The sequence below is a fragment of the Mytilus californianus genome, unplaced genomic scaffold (genome assembly GCF_021869535.1).
Source record: "Mytilus californianus isolate M0D057914Y unplaced genomic scaffold, xbMytCali1.0.p SCAF_7, whole genome shotgun sequence".
In the NCBI taxonomy this organism is placed as follows: Eukaryota; Metazoa; Mollusca; class Bivalvia; order Mytilida; family Mytilidae; genus Mytilus; species Mytilus californianus.
Window position 1 is genome coordinate 85763904 of NW_026262723.1, and position 11543 is coordinate 85775446.

Here is an 11543-nt window from a genome sequence, read left to right on the forward strand (position 1 = left end):
CCAGTATATTTAGTGATTTTAATAAGTATTAAATTTCGAAACTTTGTTAGAACAATGGATGTAATTGAGAATAGCTTGGATGAGATGAAAAAAAATTTAACAAATCATCCTGTAAAATTTGAAAAACTTAAGACTTCAATATTGTCAGGTTAATACAGAATATCTTTAGTAAATAGAATTTGCAGAAATTAAATTGAAAAATAATGATTGCATATCAAATTTTGTGTTTTCCATAGAATTCCAACTTAAGTCAGTTTCCTGGAAATTAAAAAGTAACTAGCAATCTATTAAGTAAAACAATTATCAGTTCCTATAATGTGGAACATTTAGATATCAAAGGACTTAACTTCTAACTTTGGTAAATTTTTTGGAAAGGTCTGAGACCAATATTTTTTGGGAAAATCAACATATGAATCTGGAAACAAAAGGACAACTGCTGATAAATAAAGTTGTTGGGTTAAGAGGATTTCACTTCCTGATTTGATAAATATTGTGGAAAACTCTTACACCTTATATTTTTTCTGAACTGAAACTGTCTGCCTAGCACACATGTTTTTCTAGAAATGGCTGTTACAAGGATTACAACTGAATTGATAATGATAATATACTTTAAAAAAGTTTTTATCATTGAACTTTTGGCAGAGATGACTTTTGGTATAAGAAGATTTATTACATATTTTTTTGGTTATGACATTCTATTTTTGCTCAATGGTTTATAATCTTTTATGAATGTAGTGACTATATGATATTCCATGTTGTGTCTTTCTTTATGATTGGTCCCACCTATATAATTATTTATGTCTTTAAGTATTTGGAAATCTTTACAGAATCTTTTCTTTATTAGACTAGGAAATCAGATGTTCGATATTTTGTATTTTATTGTGTTCAATAAAAAAAAATATCAATGCAAATCTATATGTAGAATATGTAGGTTTTTTTATGAAATTAAATATACAGTGTAAGATTACCTGTAAATTATGATACTGTGAAAGTACTTTTATTCGTGGGGTACTTATTTACATGGTTTTCATGGATGGCTTTGTCCACGAATTTAAATGTCCAACGAAATATAACAACCCCCATGTAGGTTTGACTATCTGGATACGGACATACAATCTAGAGAATACATCATATATCAGCCAATGCACTATGAACTAAATCTACAACTTCAGACGGGATTTTACCCATTTAATCATTACAAGATCTAAACTGTACCACTTTTAACATTTAATTCTCATGAAAAATAAGTTGATCGATGAAAGACGGATTTCGGGAATGATATCAGATGATGAAGTGTTCATTTCATTTTTTCATAATTCTCGTACAAAAAAAATTTGATAATTTCATTGTGAGCCTGCTTTTTTATTTCATAAGAATTTCTACAATTCAAAGTACATTTGTAGCATTTTCTTATGTAACCGTTTTGGTTAAGTTACATGTTTATGGCCCAATTAACACCTGTTGATCATTCGATTTCAAGTTAATTAGTGTCATCAACCCAATTACACGTGTGCAACAACTAAAATGTTTACTTTGCATTTTCCTTCAATAGAGACAATTTGTAAGCATAGATGAATCAGCTTATTCCAAATTATTTTATTAAAAATATTATGAATGATATTTGTAATGAAAGACAAACATGTGAGTGAAAATGAACACCTTATTTTGCAATGTCCCACAAATCGTTATAAAACAACATGTGATTAATTTCACGAATTTTCGTTTCTGAAGTCTTTGATTTTTCTTCTTCAGAAAACTAAAATCCACGAATTTAAGAACCCACGCACATGTAACTTTTGCTCAAACCACGAAAATTGATATCCACGAATAAAAGTACTTTCACTGTACATTACTTATTATAAGACTCTGCATTTATATTTCAATATTTTGTAATGAGATGGGAGATAACTCTGTAATGTTATCAGCAATTTCTGAAAAAAAGACTGAATAACTTCAGGTACATATCAGTTCACTAATCATATCAATTACTGTTTTCAAATACAATGAAAACAGATGATTTAAATAAAAATTGTAATTGGCTTAGTACAATTGACCAAATATTCAATGTACCAGGGAAATCAAAAAAGTTATTCAACCATTACATGGTGAGAGTCTCACAATAGTTTAACTAATGGATGTTCAATAATAGTCAGGAAAGATTTATGGAGTTTATCATGATATTATAGATATTACCTTGTGTATATTCAGTTTGATCGAGGGATTTCTACAATGTTTTAAGAGAAACTATAAAAACAAATGAATACAATTTACAAATTTTGAATTTCCATATTTGTTTTAAATTGCAAATCTTTCTAATGAGTAATCACTGCCATGATTTTCTATAATAGATAAACAACTGCATATTTTATTCTCGTCAGGTCTTTATATTACAAATGCCTAATGTAATGATGTGAAAAATTTGATTGTGATTAAAATCATTTATCACTCGCCAAGTTTTTTTTGGTTCCGGAAGTTGGCAGATATAAATTACTGATTGGAGGTATAGTGATATCTCAATCATTTGGCTGTGAACACACAAGAGAATTATTTTTTTCTTCATTTTAGCTTTATATCTGATTTTTGTCTCGCCTTGACAGAGTCAAAAAGCGAGACATAGGTATGCTGTTTCCGGCGGCGGCCAATAATGTATTAGTTTGTAATTAGGTCTAGTTTATGGTGGACCACTAGTGGTAGGTCAATGATATTTGGTACGAAGTTGTATTAGCATTGGCACATCTCATTACCATGGAGATTATTTTGCAACTACCCCTCAGTCATGGTTTATTGACTTTGAAACTTTGCTTAGTTTACATGTATTAGTTTGTGATTAGGTCAGTTTATGGGGAACCACTAGTGGTAGGTCAATGATATTTGGTATGCAGATGTATAAGCATTGGCATATCTCATTTCCATGGAGATTATTTGGCCCTGCCCCTTCAGTTCACTGACTTTGAATATTTGCATAACTTACATGTTTAAGTATTGTTATTTTAATTTCAACATTTGCATTGTCAAAATAACAAATAGGTGAGACATATCTCTGTGTTAACAGTTTATTAAGTTAATCAAATGAATAGAAAGTAAATGAATACAGGACATATTTATACAAATATTATAATATATATCTATTTTATTCTGTATGTATTACAATTTATAAGCATAAGGTGTAGGTTACAATTTATTTATTGGCTTTACAAATTTTTCCTTTAAATGATATAATTTCAATTCTTTTAATTTGCCAATTTTTCATATTACAAACAAACACTTGATGTCCATTGTCCAAATGAATCCATTAGTTTTTACAGTAATATTTGTCTCTTAAACAATCAAATCAATTTGAATCAAGCTTGATCATAATGATTTGCAAGATGCTTAGTGATGAAATTATAGTCATTGTTCCTGATAAACCAACATTGCTGCCATTATTTAAAATAGAACATAGTGGTAAAACAAAGACAAAATATTTAAAAACAACCATAAAAATTTATATAGCTGTCAAACTTAAGCAAAGGATACATCATTGATTATAAGATAAGATATTTTTTATTTTATAAATGAATTATAAATGAATGCCGTCTATGCTAGAAAAAGAAAATCTGTCAAAATAAAGTTAAAACAAATCCTTTATAGGGTCATTTTCTATCAAATATTGGGTTCATCGTACATTATTTATCCTTATGAAAAGAATCATGGTTGAAGAAGACCCTTCAAACATGGCAACAACAGCTGCTAAGAAGATGAGGAACAGGTGTTGTAAAGCCTTTTTTTGGGGTTCATGCATCGCGGGATAACAATCGATATTCCAACTGTTGCCATGCACTTGATTTCAAAAAAAGAAAACTTGACAGAAATTCATTTAGAAATTCTGGAAACAAATACCACAAGGAAATATTAAGAAATATTAATACATAAATGATCCCCTTAAAAAGTTATGGTTGATGTATCAAACCACCATCAAACATGGCTACCACAGATTACTAGAGAGAGGCAGTTTGACCAAAAATTAAATTAAAAAAAAAATTCTTAAACCCTTTCAATGGCCAATTCATACCAAACTTGGGAATAAGTGATACACATTCTATAACCTGTTAAACTATGGAGGACTAAACATAGCCTCCAAGGTTACCAAAAAATATTCAGATTGAGGGTTAAACACAAACAATAACTTTTTAATATGGATACAGGTTCTTTATGAATGTATCTCGTTGTAACTGTTGTGATTCTCCGTAAGATATATCAATTATTATTGCTTTGAAACAAGTTTAGAGTTAGTTATAAATAAAGGAGAGCAAAAGAATCTCTAAGTGTGGAAATTATTCCATTAAACATGCGTGTTGGATTTAAATTGGAAAATGTAGTTGCAGAAACCATCAATGATTTCAATAACTCATTTGAATACATTGTTCATATCTTTGCTTGCAGTGTTCGATGACATTCTGCAATTAATATAAGAATATATGGTTTAAGGAAAATGTATTCAGATTTTGTTAGGTATAATTTAAAGGTTTGACATACTTGATAAAAAAAAATCCATGATATTATCATTACAAAATCGATGCCTTTTTTGAATTTATTGTTCAATTTATTCTTGTTCTACGTTTTTTTCTTTTTTATTCAAAAGATTTTACATCATTTTTTGTAAGTATAAATATGAATGTTTTTACAATGATTAAGACTGTGTTGGTATGTACATACATATCAATGTTAGCATTCACCAGTGTTTGTTATTGATCATTTTGTACAAATGTTTTTCTCAATAAATTCATATTTTACAATCCATTTGATTTATAATGCATATAATGGAAGACTGAGTTTATTATCGTTTGTACCGGAGCCCAGAATAGCCATCTGTGTTGGCTGCTAATAGATCACCTTGGACCTAATACTATTTCTATCATTAAAGATGTCATTGGTTAGAAGCATTTGAATTTAACATTCAGAAATAGCATACATTAATTAGAGACAAGAACAGTTGAATTCTAAGTGACTTATATTAATGATTTGACAGTTCTTTGACTTATACCTGCATGTATGGCTAAATGTCATAATGATTCAACAAAAAAAACTTGTTAGATATTTTTAAGAGTCTCAAATTCATATGGGCGAAATACCAACCTAAACTCACTCTTACTTAGTCCAACATTAATAGTGACTTTTAGCAACTTTTGCTTTCCTATTGTACATTTTCCTTTCCTTGTTGATGATGTTCCATTTGCTCCTTCTTACAGAATGTACAGTTGTATTTTACATCCAACTTATAAAGCTAACCAGATAAGGTATTGTCCTTTAAATCTTTCTTTTTGGCATAGAAAGGTTATAGTTGAACTGCTGTTTTTTAATCACTGCAGCAAGTAATTTTGGGGTTGAACCCAAGTTCACATAATTATATAAAGTATGAAGAAAGATTAAAAATTTTAATTTTTTTTTCTCACTGAAATTCTGTATTGGATTGTTCTGGGCATTGCACAAGGCCATGTCTTCCTATCTCTCTGTGTAAGCATTAGTAATGATTATATTTGGTCAAAGTTAAAAAAAAAAAAAGAAATTTGAGGCATTATAAATGTGTCATCAAAATTTACTTCCTTTAGAAAAAGTTATAATAAAATTGAGAATGGAAACGGGGAATGCGTCAAAGAGACAACAACCCGACCAAAGAGCACCAATGGGTCTTCAACACAGCAAGAAAATCCCTCACCTGGAGGCGTGCTTCAGCTGGCCCCTAAATCTGCTTTTGGAAGAGGTTTTGCCTTTCAGAGTATCATTGAGTCAACATACTTTTTGAAGTTGCATTTTTAATTCGTTCATCAAACTGATCAACTAGTGATCATTTATAGACCTTTTGAACAGTAATTTATCTAAGGTCCTATGTGAATGATTACAATACAGTAGAGATTCTACATTGATTTTTCTGATACTTTGATACATAGTTAATTATGACATTGAAAACTAAACCTTTATGACAAACTTTGAGGAATATTTTGTCTGATTTTGGCACATTTGATTTATAAATTTTGTATTTCAGTATAAGTCTGAAAAACAACACAACTTTCAGAAGAAAATAATTAATGTATGATTTCATCCCATTTTTAACCTGATTTCCAATGGAAATTATAGATTTTTAATTTGGTGACGTACGGCAGGCTTGTGGTCTTGGCGGCTGCCAGAAAGTGTCCCTGCAATATAAAGTTGAAAACGCTTTGACGAAATTTTTTCAAATTTAGATATATTGTTTCCTGTGACTAAAAGAAGGTCAAGTTTGATTTTCACGATTTTTGCTTTTTTCGTTGTTGAGTTGTAGACCTTTAAGTAGCAAAATATGATACTTAGAGCATTGTCCATCCAATAACTTGAAAACGCTTTGATGAAATCTTTTAAAATTTAGATATGTTGTTTCCTGTGACTAAAAGAAAGTCAAGTTCGATTTCACGATCATTCTTCCATCTACCATGCATATATTACAAGACAACAACCTTTTGAAAGTGGGTTTCTGGAAATGTATTGGAGTGACCACAAAATTCTATGGTTTCATATTAAATAAGGTCATAATCTCATAAACATATTTCTTTCATTATTGACTTCATGATTTCTGCCTACCCACTCCTGCTGAACAAATGTGTTTGTACTTATTTACTCTCTTAAATTCCAATATTATGTCACTTATGATGAATAGGTCAAGATTGATTTTGGCCTTTCCATTTCTGAACCCTACAACATTCATTTATTTTTTTATACTTGATCCTGTTTGGGGGTGCCGATTTGAAAATATTATTTTCATGCAGGTTAATCTGGTTTGCTGTCAATCTGTCAGCCTCTTGTTTAGTAATGATTCTGAATTCCTAGGCATTAAAATTCATTTAGACAATTTGAATGCTTAGATAAAAATAAGAAGATGTAGTATGTTGTGAAAGTACAATTAAAATTAATGTGAAGTTATCAAGTTATTTGTGAAGCAAAGGATGTTTACACTTTTCTAGTTATTTACCACTGGATGTTAAGCAAGTGACATTAAATCAAATTATACTGCAACTATGTGTTTATTTCCTAAATATAGTTACACAGTTATTTTGTGCAATGTCAATTTCATCATGGATCACTTTTTCCACAATCAGGGGTTCATTAAGGGATGAAAATAAGTTTGAAATTTGTGTTACAATTTAAATAGCTATCAATGTATTAATTTAAGTTGCAGCATAAAAACAATATTAGGTCAATGTCAGAAAAATATAAACTTTTTTGTATTCGCCACAAAATTTGAGAAGGGCTCGGTAAAACCTCACCCTTCCCCAGTTTCTCAGCCAGATACAAAAAAGTTTATATTATTCTGACATTGACCTAATATTGTATATCAATCACTTTCTAGTTACAACATATGAACAGAGAAAATCAAGCACCAACATTTTAAAATATTTTTTGGCATTGACTAAAGTATTTAAAGGAAGAAAAGTGGGTCAAACTGAGTTACTTTTGCCATAAGAAGGCTGACTTATTCTAAATGTGCTACAGTATTCAAATGTTATACATGAATTTTTCTTTGGTGTCCCCTATTAATGTTGATTCATGTTATCTGTATATTGTATATATCTTTTAGATGACCCTATGACTTATACTTGGTACATACCCTATCTTTGAACTTAACCTTATTTCCCAAAGCTTTTGAAATCATTACTCCAAGCATGAAATAGTCACAAAGTTTTGATACAGAATGCAGCTTTATCACAACACACATAAACATGCAAACCAAGATCATCCTAACATTGATGTTGAAGTAGATGTATACAGGCATGCACATAAGGACCTGGATGTCAAAAGAAATAACTTCAGCAAATTCATGGCCACTGCCACTAAAGAAGGATTTGGAACTATCTTCCCTTCCAGATTACTGGAGTTCACTCCTAGTTCCTGTTGCTTTAGTTCTTCGTGTTTTATTTGTGCTATTTAATTTTTCAACGTCTTTATTATTTCTATTAGTAACTGCCTCATCTTTCCTTTGTCAAGAAAGACTTTCTATTTAAAAAGCTCATTATGGCTAATGTATTAGGGGTTGAGAATTTACATGTACAAATGGCTTATAAATTTGGATAAGTCTAGTCTTAAAAGTGTGTTGTCTTATCACCAGATATTTTGCCTGAAAGGATTTTAACAGGAGTTACATTATGGTGTCACCAGTGGAGCAGGAACAGCCGACTCTTCTGGAGCATGAGAGGTCACCTTGGTTTGATTGGTGTTCTTTTTGCTCAATTTTAAGTTTTTTCTGTTTAGTATTTTATCTTTTGGTCATTTTTCCTTTCAGCCATTTTTTATTTGTTGTTTTTTTTATTGCCTCTTGGTATCTTCTTCTTTATTAAGATCAAGGTCAGATGACATTTATAAGATGACATACACAATGTTTTATTGCAGATCATCCACATGTAATTACTGAAAACACAGAACTAATTTAATATAAAATGCTCCGCAGGGCGCAGCTTGATACGACCGCAGAGGTCGAACCCTGAACAGTTAGGGCAAGTATGGACACAACATTCAAGCTTGATACAGCTTTGCATTTGGATTGTGATTAAATATTTGACACAGCATAGGTTTCTGACACAGAATGAATGTGGTCTAAGAACTTAAAAAATTTAAATTGGACATTCACCTATTATGGTCCAATATCCAAAATCTAAATACATGGTTAGATTCAGCATATCAAAGAACCCACCCCAAGAATTCAATTTTTGATGAAATCAAACAAAGTATAATTTTGGACCCTTTTGACCTCAATGTGGACAAAGTTGATAACGGGGCCCAAAAATCAAAAATCTAAATACATGGTTAGATTCAGCATATCAAAGAACCCCATATATTCAATTTTTGTTGAAATCAAACAAAGTTTAATTTTGGACCCTGATTTGGACCAACTTGAAAACTGGGCCCATAATCAAAAATCTAAATACATGTTTAGATTCAGCATATCAAAGAACCCTAAGAATTCAATTTTTGTTAAAATCAAACTAAGTTTAATTTTGGACCCTTTGGACCTTAATGTAGATCAATTTGAAAATGGAACCAAAAATTAAGAATCTAAATACACGGTTAGATTCGGCATATCAAAGAACCCCAATAATTCAATTTTTGATGAAATCAAACAAAGTTTAATTTTGGACCCTTTGGACCTCAATGTTGACCAATTCAAAAACAGGGCCCAAAATCCAAAAACTTAATACACGGTTAGATTCAGCATATTAAAGAACCCCAAGAATTCAAGAATAAAACCCCATTGGAATTGGTCAAGAAATAAGCAATTTATACGAAGTATCTTCTTTTGCACAATACTGTGCAATTAAATATTTCTTGCTATTGCGCAATACTGTACAATAGACAATTTCTTGCTATTACGCAATATTGTGCTATTGGATATTTCTTGCTATTGCACAATACTGTGCAATTGAAGATTTCTTGCTATTGCGCAATACTGTGCAATTGAAGATTTCTTGCTATTGTGCAATACTGTGCAATTGAAAATTTCTTGCTATTGCACAATACTTATTATATAATAATTTACACATCCTGTTTTGTGTGTATCTCCTACCATATCATTATTATTTGCTTTTAAATATAAATCAGAAATAACCAACTTAAAATGGAAAATTTTAAAAGAAAAAAAAAAGGAAAAAAAAGGAAAAAAAAAAAAATCCCCCCCCCCCAAAATTTTTTGAACCCCCTTATGATTCATCATCCCCAAACTCAATCCCAGCCTTCCCTTTGTGGTATGGTACCTTGCAGTACAATTTCAGAGCGATCCATTAACACTTGAACACAAGTTATTGTCTGGAAACTAGAAAAATGTGTTTTTGGCCCCTTTTTGGCCCCAAATTCCTAAACGTTTAGGGCAATTACCCCCAAACTCAAACCCAGCTTTCCCTTTGTGATATGGAACCATGTAGTACAATTTCAGAAAGATCCATACACTTACACACAAGTTATTGTCATGAAACTAGAAAAATGCTTGTTTTTTGCCCCTTTTTGGCCCCTCATTCCTAAAATATTGAGGCAATTACCCCCAAAATCAATCCCAGCCTTCCCTTTGTGGTATGGTACCTTGCAGTACAATTTTAGAGAGATCCATACACTTGAACACAAGTTATTGTCTGGAAACTAGAAAAATGCTTATTTTTGGTCCCTTTTTGGCCCCCAATTCCTAAACGTTTCGGCAATTACCCCCAAACTCAATTCCAGCTTTCCCTTTGGGATATGGAACCTTGTAGTACAATTTCAGAAAGATCCATACACTTACACACAAGTTATTGTCATGAAACTAGAAAAATGCTTGTTTTTTGCCCCTTTTTTGGCCCCTAATTCCTAAAATTTTGAGGCAATTACCCCCAAAATCAATCCCAGCATTCCCTGTGTGATATGGAACCTTGTGGTACAACGTCAGAGAGATCCATACACTAACACACAAGTTATGTCTGGAAGTTACAAAAATGCTTATTTTTGGCCCCTTATTCCTTTACTGTTGGTACCATAACCCCCAAAATCAATTCCAACCTTCCTTTTGTGGTATTGAACCTTGTGGTAAAATTTCATAGAGATCCATTCACTTAAACTAAAGTTAGACTGGAAAACCAATGTGTCTTCGGACGACGCCGACGACGCCAACGTCATACCAATATACGACCACAAAATTTTTTTTGCGGTCGTATAAAAACTGTGCAGAGATCTGTTGTTTGCTTTAAAACAAACTCAAAAACAGCAATTTGAAGGACTATTATTATTACTACATGTGTATAAGTGTGCAACTCTCCTGATAAGAAAACTTTACAATATTAACAGTTCAACATCAATGGAGCATTACTATACTGGTATCTCACATTCTTTCAAAGGTAGAGTTAGTTTACCTTTCTTACAAACTTCCTCTTTAGTATGCAACACTCCATCCGATTTAAATTTATCTACTTTAGTTTCCACCCAAAACACAAAATTGGGTAAAAAGTGACATTCAAGGACAATAGCTCTTATAAGGAGTAAACTGACAACTTCTGTGATTTTGAATTTTTTGTAGATCTCGTAATAAAATATAGTTGAATTATTGTTTACAATATTTGAGAAACAGACCAAAACACAAAACTTAACATTGACCAATGAACCATGAAAATGAGGTCATGGTCAGATGAAACCTGTCAGTCAGACATTTACACCTTACAATCATTCCATACACCAAACATAGTTAACCTACTACTTTTAGTATCTGAGAAAGAGACCTAATTACATTACTTTAACCTTGATCACTGCTCCATGAAATGAGGTCAAGATCATGTGAACATTTAGGCCTTGCAAGGATCTCATATACCAAATATTATTACCATATTACAGCAATTCATTGACAAAAAACTATACAGTTTTTAAGCAGTTGCTATACCGTGAGAATCAGGTCAAGGACGATGGACATTTGACAGACTGAAACTTCATAACATAGAGCATCTGAATACAAGGTATGAAGCATCCAGGTCATACATGTACCTTTTGAATTATAAACTTTATACAAATAGTTAATACCACCGGAT